We start from the raw sequence: 12,500 nt of genomic DNA on the forward strand, positions 1-12,500 counted from the left end.
CCCACCCTCCCAACCCACACCGCCTGCCCTGCTCGCCCTGAGTACAGCCGTGACCCAGCCCCCCTGCCAGAAAGAGGCCAGTGCAGCTCCTGGTCCTGAGCCCGCAGTGGGCAGCCTGCCCTGGTCCTGTGCGCAAATCCGGTGGGCACAGCCCCCCATGCCTCCCCCCAGGGGTGTGCACAGTGGTGGGGAGCCATTCCTCTTCCCCACACCCCCGGACAAGACACTCATTGCTCTGTCCCACGCCCTGCCCCAACTGCTGTCCCACTCCTCCCTCACCATGGGAGCCTCAATCTGACCCGCCCTCTGCTCCCCTTCCCCCACCACCGACTTACCAGCCAAACACTGCTCTCCACGCTGCCAGGTTGCATATCGGCTATCGGATCAGTATTGGGCGATATGGCTGGTTAATAATTGGCCACTGATATCAGCCCAAAAAATATTCGTACACCCCCTAATACTGGTTCCTCCATTTGGCAGAATAAAATTAGATAAAACAACAACGTTATTTGATAATGTTAAGATTAAGAAGTTCTAGACCTCCATATAGAGTCATGTCCACTTCTCTCCTCTTTTCTTCCCCTACCCACTTGCATCAGTAATCCTGAACCCAGCTGTCTACCCTTGCCTGCATTAACAGCCTCCCCCTGATGACTAATTTCTGTATACTTGTAACTCAAGCAAGTAACAGTGTCTGCTACAGTGATAAGAGGTTCAGAGTTTGAATTTTATTCAAGGTCTATGGTGACCTGATACAGCTACAGACATTTTGTTATATTTCTTCTTTAAAAATAAACCCAGGAATTGGTATCCAAGACTCACTACTTTAAAAAAAAATGTTATTTAGGTTACAAAGTCAAACATTTGAAAGACAGAATGCCAAATGTACAGTTGCCTGTGCAAGCTTAATATGTCCCCCCTCTGTGCATGCAAAGCAGTAACATCTAATGGCATGATCACATACTACTTTTCCATGGGAAACCTTCCTCTTTCAGCATCCATCCTGTCCATAAAAGGGGAGAATTAAGGTTGCACAGACAACTATGTTGAATTTTAGCATCTGACTAAACAATTAATGGAGTTTTTCCCTATGTAATATACTCAAGCACAAGTTTACTGTTCATCAGTATACATCCTAAGAAGTATTAAGTCAGATAAGGGTAGCAGAACTTCCAAAGGAAAATTTTAAAAACTCTGTTCCTTTTTAAAAAATATATTATCATTTAATCTGTCACTGCTGAAACGTTTCTTCATTTAAAGTTACAGTGTTAGTTCTGCAGTCTTAATCCAAACTACAGGCACAAACAATCACCTTATAAAATAAAAGCATCTGTTTTTGTGAAAAGCCACTTTTCCCTCCTCCCCACTCCTCTTCTAGTCAGAACAAAAACAAGGGTAAAAGGTGAGTTTAGTCCTACTATCAAAACTACAATTTTCTTAGTACAAAAGGACTCACTCTCAGTGAACAACACATTGACCCTAAATTTAATTTGGACCCACAAAGTACATATCTCCATTCTCTCACAGTGAGAAGAAAGTCTACAAGCAAGGACCTGAATATACGTTTACCAGTTGACAGTATCCTCTTGGAGTCTTAATAGAAGCTTCTACTCCTTGGAGAACTGATGTAGCAGCTTGTCTTCAGTATCTGAAGAAACAGCAAGAGAAAGATTAAAAGACAAATGGCACATGGTCTAACTGAATCAAAATGTCATGTTTCAGTGCTATAAAACTGTAATATATGTAGTAACAAAAATTCTAGCTCCCCATCTGTTTTGATATCAAAGAAACAATATCATTATTCAATCTTTAAAAATGTAAATCTGGGTTGTTATGATTTTAACAACCCCAGAATTAGATAAAGTGATACCGGTTTTTCAGTCAGCTCCTATCTGAGTGGCTATTTCTGCAACCACAAGGTCTAGAATTTCCCTCCTAATAAAAGCTTAAATTCTGCTGTAACATATGGCTTTGATCTATTTATACTAATCAGGAAAAAGCTTCTCCTTTTACTACTATGGAATTAATTTTTCAAGACTTGATTGAATGCATCTCTTAAATTTTCTAGGCTCTAATATAACATTTCCTATTGGAATGGAAAATTCTTTATACCATTGCCAAATTCTGTCCTGACAATAATTTATCTGATCAGAACCAAGGTAAATAAAGTTATTGTTTACATTTTTAAAATTCATAAGGTAATGGGCAAATACCCCATTTTTTAAATGATCAGTTTTCAATTATATGCTCTGTAGAAATAACAATACAATCTAAAAAAGTAGCCCAACTGAAGAGTCAGAACTGATTGTTCAGGATAAGTAACTTCAATGAGTAGGAAACCACACACAGAGTTAATTTAAATCACCCTGGTTTTTTCAAAATCTGCAATGCTATATAGGATTACTACAGAAGAAACTGCTTTAAACAAGTTATCAGTCTGACAGTATTTCTTCAATTTATTACGTACATGAAAAATAGGAAATATTACCTGTGTACAGTTAAAAGAGCCTTTGTGTGGCAAGTTGAGAAACTGCTGAAGGGTCACAAAAAGATTATGCAAGAGGTAAGGATTTTTGTGGGTGATGCCCTTTACTGCACCAAGTACATGTTTGGGAGACACTTGGATTAACTTTCTAAATATATCACCCACAAAAATTCTGGCTTCTCAAATTCCTGGATCGTTACAACTACAATCTCACTTCAACACCACAAAAAGTTTGGACAGACAAGAGCAGCAACAGATGAACTACCAAGCCCAAATTTTAACAATGCTGCATTTCAGGGTATAAGTTCATTCATAGGTGGGATCCAGAAGAAATGCCCATTGCCATCTACCCTCCCCAAAAACACTATCTGAACAGCATCACAGTTAACTTCAATAGGGTATCTCTATACTTTTCCTGAAGCATCTATCAGCCAAATGGAAGGTAATGTGAATTAAATCACAAACAGATCACTACTGCAGTTACTATTACGAATGAAAAAAAACCCACCAGATCAGATCGGGTGCTCCACTACAACATTTTCTGAAGAGCAGAAAGTCCAATTATTTTTATGTTAATTCCTTAATCTGGAGAAGCAAAGAACTGGCTAAAGATGTTGTTATTACAGACTTTCCCGCATTATATCTGTGAAAAGGCAGTTTGTCTCGTATTCTAGGTCAGAGGTGCTCAACCCCTCCTCCACCACCAAATTTACAAGCCCCACTGGTCAGATGATATGGCCCTGTGCATGGGACCCCACCTACACCCCACAGGGTGCCCCACAGGTGTGGGCAGCAACCGATCCTAATTTTTCAGAATTTCTTGTCCCCGCTTGCAGAACTGCTCTCCCAGGCTTCTTACAGATAAGAAGGAAGTTTAATATTTATACCAAATACCCAAGCAGTCCTCTATCTTGGATCACTTTTTTTTCTGATTTACTTTGCACTGTTTCCAAAATTACAATGAATACTCAAAATCACTTCCTCTTAGCTGCCACTTAATAGAAAGCTTCATATGCAGAGCATAAAAGTCCCCTTCTCCCAAATAACAGATTCTGCTCCAAGCACACACTGCTAGTTTACATCAGAAGAGCTTCAACCTCCTACAGAATAAGAATCCTAAGGATCATCTAACATTTTATTTGTATTTCTGAAATTAGTGGCTCCTCTTTGAAAGATTCATTTAGAAATAAAATCTATTATTGCAATTCTTACTGCAGCACCTTAAAAAAAAAGTTCATTTGAATTCAACACCCAAGCACCACAAGAACTCACGAACAATAGTTCTATTAACAAAATTCAGAGAAAAAAAACAAAAGCAATTTGTGAAACATGCCACAGGGAAAAGACTAAGTTACTGTTCTAATTTTCATAATCTTATGCAAAGAATGGGACAAGAAAGTTTAAGTCAAAATAGATTCGGTCTGAAGAAGCCAATTTTAGATGCTGATGAAAACATACTGTGTAAATTCAAGCTGCTTCCAAACCTAACACCAGTTCTTCAACTAGAACAGTAGCTGATGGTAAGTAGCCCTATTTATGCATTTATTTATTGATTTAATAGATTTATTTTGCACCCCATCCAAAAGGCTCAAAATAGCTTACAGCAAACAACTATTCAATCAGACATGAAAAGTTGGATGTACAGGTAACAAAAGCGCTTTGCAAAGAATGTGCAAAGCAATCCACTGGCATAATACATGCAATTACATCTAGGCAGCCACTGCTGTTTGAACAGAGTTCAGGTCAAGGATCACTATTGTAAGGTGTTGCAACAATAGGAACAAGCTTAAACACTGTACTGAAGCCTGCAATTTACAGTTTAAGTTTCAAACCATTCCTAAAATTTCCCTGCACCTCCCATACAGGTAATGTGAAACTCTGAACTGGCCCTGACTTCATACCAACCATTCATTCCAGAGAACACAGAACGTTCTTGCCATCCAAACAGTTCCACTTTATCTCGAAGAGGGACAGCAGCATATTTTCTCAAAGTACATATTCACTTGGCAGCTCTGCTCAGAAAGCCACATGCCAGATTTGCTCTGAGTCATGAGGTGTTAAAGGAAATTCTGCATTTCTGATACTGTACAGCAGATACACTTGCCAAATGGTTTAACTCTCCATCAACAGGAGATTTGGAGTTGGAACTGCAGCCGCTGCCCTGTGCTGCCTCTGCTCACCCCACTTCCCCTCACCACGCTTCAGTTCAGGGCATGGACCACGTACCTTACTGCCCACCCTCCCCAAGCCAGGCAGCAGTGGTTGTGGTGGCAGCACCTCCAGCCTGGCTCCAGACCCAGCTCTGATGGGCCCTGGGGCCAAAGCTGCCAACTGCAAGTGCTGCTGCCTGGCTGGGCACCTGGGGAACAGGTGTGGAGTGTGGCACAGGGAGGGACAAGTGGGGGGGGGGGGCAGGCAGGTGGCAAGCCGCATTAAGCTGCTCGACTCCCCTGTCACCTGACCCCCTCCTACTGCCAGCCTCATCGCTGCATTTGGGGAGGGGGAATGAATTTAAGATGACCCTCCAATAAGTTAGATTATGTACATGAAAAATTCTATATATGTTACAATTTCCCATGTATCGGGGGGTGAGGGGTGGAGGTAGTCATCTTAATTAAAAGTTCATCATGGATTTGGGCAAATATAGTAATTCACAATTTTGTGCTTCTGAGAGTAAGCAGAGAAGGAGGATTACCACTTCTCAGAGTGTATCTTCTCTGATACACTCATATTTATACAAACTGAAGACAGTACAGCGCAAAACCAAACAATGTACCTGTAGGCCTCTTTACAAATGAAATTAGAGCCTGACAGTGCATCTTTATCCTGCATCTTCTGGTGATGGGGACTGAAAAAGGTACCAGAGAAATGAGAGATGTCTTTTCCTCTGGGGTTTCCTAGGCACCCATCTCCAAGATATACAGAGATCCTGGATGATTGGAAAAGGGAAAATATAATGCCCATATTTAAGAAAGGGAAGGAGGCAGCTCCAGGAACTACACACCAGTCAGCCTCACCACAGTCCCTGGAAAAATCATGGAGTAGTTCCTCAAGGAATCCATTTCTAAGCACTTGGAGAAGGCGTTTAAGATCAGTCAGCATGTATTCACCAAGAGCAAAGCATGCCTGACCAACCCGATTGCCTTCTATGATTAAATGGCTCTGTAGATGTGGGGAGACTGGCAGACGTGGTATAGCTTGATTTTAGCAAGGAAAAAAAATCATCTGGGAAAAAATCCTCTCTCACTAGGAGGCTAGTAAAACACTGGAACAGGTTACCAAGAGAGGTGGTAGTATCTCCATCCTTGGAGGCTTTTAAGACCCAGCTAGACAAAGCCTTGGCTGGAATGATCTAGTTGGAGATGGTCCTGCTTTGAGCAGGGGGTTGGACTAGATCGGCATTTCTCAACCCATGGGTCCCACCCAAAAAGTGGGCCACATGAATATATGAAAGGGTCATGAACAAACTTTAAAAATAGATTCTCCTTTAAAGGAGAAAAACGTGGGAAACAGTGGCTTGTCCCTTGTAGGCTGGCAGATTTCCAACCTGCAAGGGACTGCTTGGGGTCCCTCCATGCCCCACATTCCACACACTGGGGGGAGCTGGCGGGAGAGGGGGCAGCAGGTCAGGAGTGAGGGGCACTGGGTCAGGATTGGTCATTGCTGTTTACAAATGGATCCTGGTACAAAAGAAGTTAAGAACCACAGGGCTAGATGACCTCCTGTGGTCCCTTCCAATCCTAATTTTCTATGATTCTCTATTTATGATGTCCTACTTGTTCCAGTAGGAAAGGCTTATTTCTCTACCTCTGGCAACTCATCCGGCATTTGTACATGATCCTTTTTTTTCAAAAAAACAAATTGCTCATGAAAGGGAAAGGGCAGAACTCCTGACTGCAAAGTAGACAAGAAGCTTATGGCTAACACCTCAGCTATTCTTAGCGCTGGTACAAAGAGGAGGAAAGAGGCAGCAGCAGGTTTTTTCTCCCCTCCTCCCCTTTTAAAATAGATTATTTAAGACACATTCCTCTTCAAAATGGAACCAATTAAAATTATATTTGAATGACAGTCAAAATAAGAAATGAGCTAGTAAAATAATCTTACATTAAATAAAAGGATACATATGAGCAATACGTTTGCTGCCAACATGCTGGAAGTGAGACAACCAAGTTGGGGAAGGTCATGGAGGATGTGGACAAATGTGTATCAGGATCCACTTTAGAAGGGGACAGACAGGGGACCACTGCTCAAAACACAGCAGCTTTTGCACATTTCAAACATGTATGTGGACAAGCTGGGAGAAAAACAAACAACAGAAAAACTGCTCCAGCTTTAACCCAGAAAGAGCAGCATTAAGCTTCGAGAGGTTTTGAAAATTTTATAGCACTCCCAGTATCTACCACTAGAGTGAATAAATAAACTTAGATTTTGACAGCTCTAGATTCCTGGGCAGATGGAGAAAAACACTTTATTTCAGTTCATTCAATTCAGTAAGTAGTTCTTTCAAAACTGAAACAAAAATGAGTGAAGCTAGTTTTGATACATGGATTGGAAGGGGGGAAAAAGTAAGACTCATGTCTAAATTCTAGAAAATAATTTAGTTAATTTAATAAGTTATCAGAAAACCATCAGTTTGATTCACCCACTACAGATAATACACCCTTTAACAAATCCATTTTAATTATCAAACATGTTTTGATAAACTTTTTACATATCTAGCACTTTTTTTTTCTAACTGAGAAGATGTAAAAAAGTACTATTTTCTTATTTTAATTCCTGCTTGTCATCCCAAACTGGCTGGCCACAAATGGAGAAAAAATTAGATGTAGTAAATAAGAAATTCCAGTTATTCTCTAACTTAATAATATATAAAACTTAATACAATTAAGACTGAAGAAAATATGCATGTATGCCAAGCTACACTATTTCTTAACTGCATACAGGGCATAATCCTCTTGGTTTGCAGAAAGTAGCAATTTAGTGTAAAGGATGCATTTAGTTGTAAATATACATTAAAGGTCACCAACTATTAAATAAATCCTCTTTATGTAAAAGCTACATTGTAGATAATAAATTTTAGTTGTGTTTTGCATCTGTACTAGGTTTTTTTCTTTAAAGATATCTTCCTGATGCCTGATTCAGCATATACATTCAATTTGAGGTTTTTTAAATCAGTTTCCCTGCTACTAATAACAGGAAGCATGTGTCTTAAAAAACTCAGTGGCCAATAACTGGTTAGTCCCAAACATATGGAACTGCATTTAAATATGAAAATATGAAGGTAGAAGGGGAATCCCATGCTTCATTGCACCAGCAAATTAAATGCAAGACGCAGTTGCTTCCCCATGTTTCTCTGAGCCTAAACTGAGCAGCAAAGTTCCTATAGTCCAATGTACCGAATGATATGAATTTGAAAATTGAGTAAGCAGCTTCCTCAGAGTTCAAGTATGAACATGTTAAACGATAGCAAGAAATGAACTCTGTAACACAGCACCGCTACCAACACCGCTACAGTATGTACAGCAGTCAGAATGTTTCTCCATACTAAATTATTTGAAGCAGCCTGGGAAGCAAAAATCTTTGCTGGAGCAATGAGTGAAACAGGAGAAAAACAGTAATGTTCACGTGCTCAGGGATGGGTTTCAGAATTGAGAGCCATTCAAGATAAAAGGGGCAATTCTCCCTTTTAAAAGTAAACGTTTTCCTAAGGTTGCAAACAAGCTAAAACAAAACGGTGTCCGCATACAATACATTCAAATAATCAAGGTTTCCTTTTCCACCAGAAAAGCTAGAAAGGTTTTTCACTTTTAACAGAAAAGCTGAGATTGAGCCAAAACTCTACAGCAAGTGGCAAGTTCCACAGGAAGTCTTGTGGTTGCAAAGACATGAAAAATGCCAATTTAATTTTTTGTTACCTTCTAGAATGCAAAGTTATGTTAGTGTAGCAACAAATATCCTCACCTCAAAGCCTACCATGCAGAATATGTACAAACGTATTGAGATACAGCAGATGTGTGAATGTATAGCACTTGCTTGGGAGGGGAAACTTTTCCTCTGAACAACATAAGCAAATTGAAAACCAAACGCTGAACCTTAACTTTCTCGCCCCTTTACCACAGGTAGTAATGGTCTGTCAGACTCTGCCTTCTCATCTGGTCTCCTGATGGGTCTGTGCTTAGTGCTGAGGGCTAAGTTACTGCAGGTTAGCTCCCATCTACTGAGGGTAAGAGCATAAATTTGGGCAGTTACTGTAGAGCAGATGACATGCAGCACTTCTCTCCTGAAAGGAAGCCAGCTTGTATTCCCATAACCACCGGAAACAAGACAGATTTGAGGAGAATAGAGGGTATTTCTCAGCAACCAAGTTATGCAACTGCCAGAGGTTAGCAGAATAATCTCTTCTCCTGACTTTTCCCACTTACAAGTTTGAGAGAAATTTTTCAAAAAGTAACCCTATGTAGTCTTTAAATGCCTAAAAGGTATATTACAGAAAGGATGGAGATGGGCTTTTCTCTTTGGGCACAGGAACAGGAGCAATGAGCTAGAGCTGCAGCAGAGAAAATTCAGGTTTGAGATTAGGAAAAACTTTCCAACTATGAGGATGGTCAAGCATTGGAACAAGCTACTTAAAGAAACTCTGGGATCCCCATCTTTGGAAATGTTAGAAAGCAGGTTGGACACTTGGCTGGGATGACTCTGCCTCAAGCAGGTAGATGAACTAAATTACCTTGTGTAAGGTCCCACTTTTCTATGATCCTTTAAGTCATGCTTCTCAGACCTCTAATAATTTTTGTCATTCTTTGCTGGACTTTTTTCAATCTTTTCACAGGCTTCTTGAAGTATGGGGCCCAAAACTGGACACAGAGGTAAGGCCTCACCAGTGCAAAAAAGTACCAGAATCACTTCCCTTTACCAAGTGACACTCCTGTCAATACAGCTCAGTATGTTGTTGGCCTTTTTCGAGATCAGCTGATGCATGGTAAATCTCCTTCTTTTATACAGTATGATTGGTTCTTCTGTCCACAGCCCTAGTAAGCAACCTGCTGTTTTCTGCACTATTTTCAGTTTAACCATGGTCCCAATAGGTAGCCGCATTTACAGCATATTGCAATAATCCGATTCTGAGATGCCAAATGCAGCCCATGGAGGGAAATTAGTTTGGGCTTTCATGTCCATCTGGTGGAAGTACAGAACTGTCCGTGGATAACTCCAGCATATAGAACAAGAGACTCACCTACATTTGTGCTTAAATTGTCGGCAACAGTTGTGCTTCTTCAATTAACATGACTAGTTATAGCAAGGACGAACTTATTTCAAGTGCAGAAGAATTTGAGATGTTTAAGCGCTCTGTAACTGAACATCAGATTTTTTTAAACAAATAAAAATATAAAACCTCTCCAATTAAAAATGTTCTTTAGGCCATGATGCAGTTCTGGGATAAACTGTCATTTCTGTAGTTGATAACTTGCCATTTTTCGAACCCTTCTTCCTCACCCTCTACAAGGACTAAGTGTAGTTCCCATCTAACTCTAGGTTATGGCAATTCCACAATGAATACAAACATATCCTTGGCATCACTTTATCCAGTGACTGGAGAGGTATCTTTAGGAAACTGCCTATCATGAAATCGCATGAAGTAGTCCATCCTGAAAATCCAATGTGACTAGTCCTTAGAGATGATGGGTGTCAAAGATCTGGCCTGTGGGATGGATCTGACCTGCAGTATCCCCACGGGGCTGGAAATTCAGCAGTGGGATGAGTGGTGCCAGTGTTAACCGCTGCAGCTCTCAGAGTGTAGAGCTGTGTTATCTGGTCCACGTTGCCAGAAATCTCGCAGCGGACTGAATGGAGGCTGCTGCGGCTCCAGGAGCTCCTACAATTAACACTGCCCTCATCAAATTTCTGGCCTCATGGGCAGCCCTGCAGGGCAGATGACAACTCCACACTCCGGATCAGGGCTGGATGGGTTTGACACCTCTGCCTTAGTCAAGTCCTTACTAGCACGAGCCAAAATAAATGATACCTACTATAGAACTATTTTTCTTTTGCTGTCATTCATGACATTTCATAATTAATCATGGGCATCTCGTATGGTGAAAACATCATAAATCATTCCACATTTTGGCAAACAGTCCAAGCAAAGCTTCTTAAAGCAGTACTTTTCCTGCATGAGGGGTTTTCTCCAGCAGGCTCAGACTAATTAACGGGTGAACAAAATAGAAGTAGAAAAAAAAAAGTTACATGGTTCTGGATCTGCTCCTCAGTGGTCCAAGCATACACTTTGTGACTGGAGATAAACCATAAGATTACTCCCTCTCTTATAATACTAACTTTTAGTTAATACCAAGTACCTAAGGCTAGGAGACTGACAAAGCAGGAGTAGCCCCTATTTTCATACTTCTAGAGGTGATGCACTTATTAAAACAGGGAAGTCCTTCTATTTAAAAAGGGTACACATACAGCCTTAAACATATTAGGGCTGAAGACAGAATGGTCACTTTGCACTTTAAAGAAGACCTTATAACAATCATATGTACATTTTCAACTTCTCCCCTCTCTGGTAATACTGCCTATTCAAGTCCATGGGCAAGAGTCAAAGTGGCTTACACTCATCAACTTAAGTTTCACCGTGAGATTATACTGTATCTAAAGAACCATTCTTGCAGAATACTTTGTGAAGTATTTTTATATATGACTGTATCAACATGCCGAATGGAGGAATGCCAAGTCAAGAATTTTAACAAACAAAAAGGTAATTTTGTACAGTTCTTTAATGCAAATGTTCTTCAGCATCTAATGTGCCTGTCAAGTTGTTTATATTCTCTTTAAAAAGGAGACTGATTGCATCCTGCTTGCTCCACAGAGTATCTGCCTAAACAGTACATGGATTATGTAAGGTTTTAGAGACACGGTAACACAAGTAAGGTCATTAAGGGACTGCCTGCTTCTTTAACTAAAGCACCTACATTTCTGATGTCTTGATTTAACTAGCTCCATATTGTTAAAGAACAATAATGGTGCTGTGATTGGAATACAAGACACAGTATGTTCAATCCCAGCTTCTACCACAGATTTCTTGTATGATCCCAGGACCTGAATTTCACTAAGCGTCAGCTCCTCATCAGTAGTAGGACCTATGCCACTTTCCTTTCTCCCACAACATCTTGGTCATTTAGACTGTAATTTTTGTGAGGTGGGGTGGTCCTTACAAGATATTTATACAGGGTTTAGCATAATCTTTTGGCAGCTTTTAGGAACTGCTGTAACATAATAATGATTAACTCAATATCAAAAGACAGCACTAGCAGAAACTTGTATATGGTAAAAATTTAACTGAACTGACTGCACAACATTTCCTTAATTCTTAAAAAATCTGACCATCAGTACTCTTCTCTGTTGACTATACAGCAGATCCTACAAAAGTTGGTAGGCACCATCTCAGATCTCTCCAAATTCTGCTCATTAAATTAATATATCACAGTTTACCTTCAGCTGTTCTGCTACTTCAATCACTTTGGTACTGGTAACAGGAAAGCCCATTTTTCTTTGGTGAAGTCATCAAAAGAGACTGTTTGAAGCTCCAAAGCTTTTAACAATCTGTAAGGTTAACCTCAATACTAGAACTTGTTGATGCACTGCTGAAAACTTAAGTTTCCTTTGCCTTTTCTTTACAGAAATAGAAAAAAAATGCCTCTGAGACAAAGCACCAATCCAATCCTGAAGACTAAGACAAGGAATAATACCTGATAAAGAAACCAAATAGAATTCCTCAATTGATTCAACTTTAAGACCAAGAATAGCATTAAAACCATTCTGGGCACTCAACTTTCAGTTTTGAACACCTGATGATGTCCTGATCATGTTGTCCACCTTGAAAAGCATCCCCACTTTACATGCTGGGCTTTGGACTTGAGCAAACAAAACTAAACATAGTTAAAACAAATCACAGAAAAAAAATTGTAATGGAATTCAAGAGATTATTTAGTCAGGCCCCTTGTTATCTGTTATTGGTGGG

At 40.1% G+C, this 12,500-nt stretch overlaps 1 protein-coding gene across 6 annotated transcripts in view; it reads right to left on the reverse strand.

Annotated features, from left to right (window-relative positions):
* FAM49B (family with sequence similarity 49 member B) overlaps nucleotides 1–12,500 on the reverse strand; it is a 106,080-nt gene that overhangs the window by 61,810 nt on the left and 31,770 nt on the right. For 2 of the 6 annotated variants that reach the window (XM_019528159.1, XM_019528162.1), the window contains exon 2: nucleotides 1,564–1,648. The exons of 1 other annotated variant lie outside the window; for it this stretch is intronic. The gene's annotated coding sequence lies outside the window, so the exon portion shown is untranslated. Of the gene's footprint in view, nucleotides 1–1,553; nucleotides 1,649–12,500 lie in introns of those variants that run through there. 3 more of the 6 variants (XM_019528160.1, XM_019528163.1, XM_019528165.1) reach the window with 2 other exon arrangements.

Source organism: Gavialis gangeticus, unplaced genomic scaffold (assembly GCF_001723915.1).
Source record: "Gavialis gangeticus isolate Ggan-Ray unplaced genomic scaffold, GavGan_comp1, whole genome shotgun sequence".
Taxonomy (NCBI): Eukaryota; Metazoa; Chordata; order Crocodylia; family Gavialidae; genus Gavialis; species Gavialis gangeticus.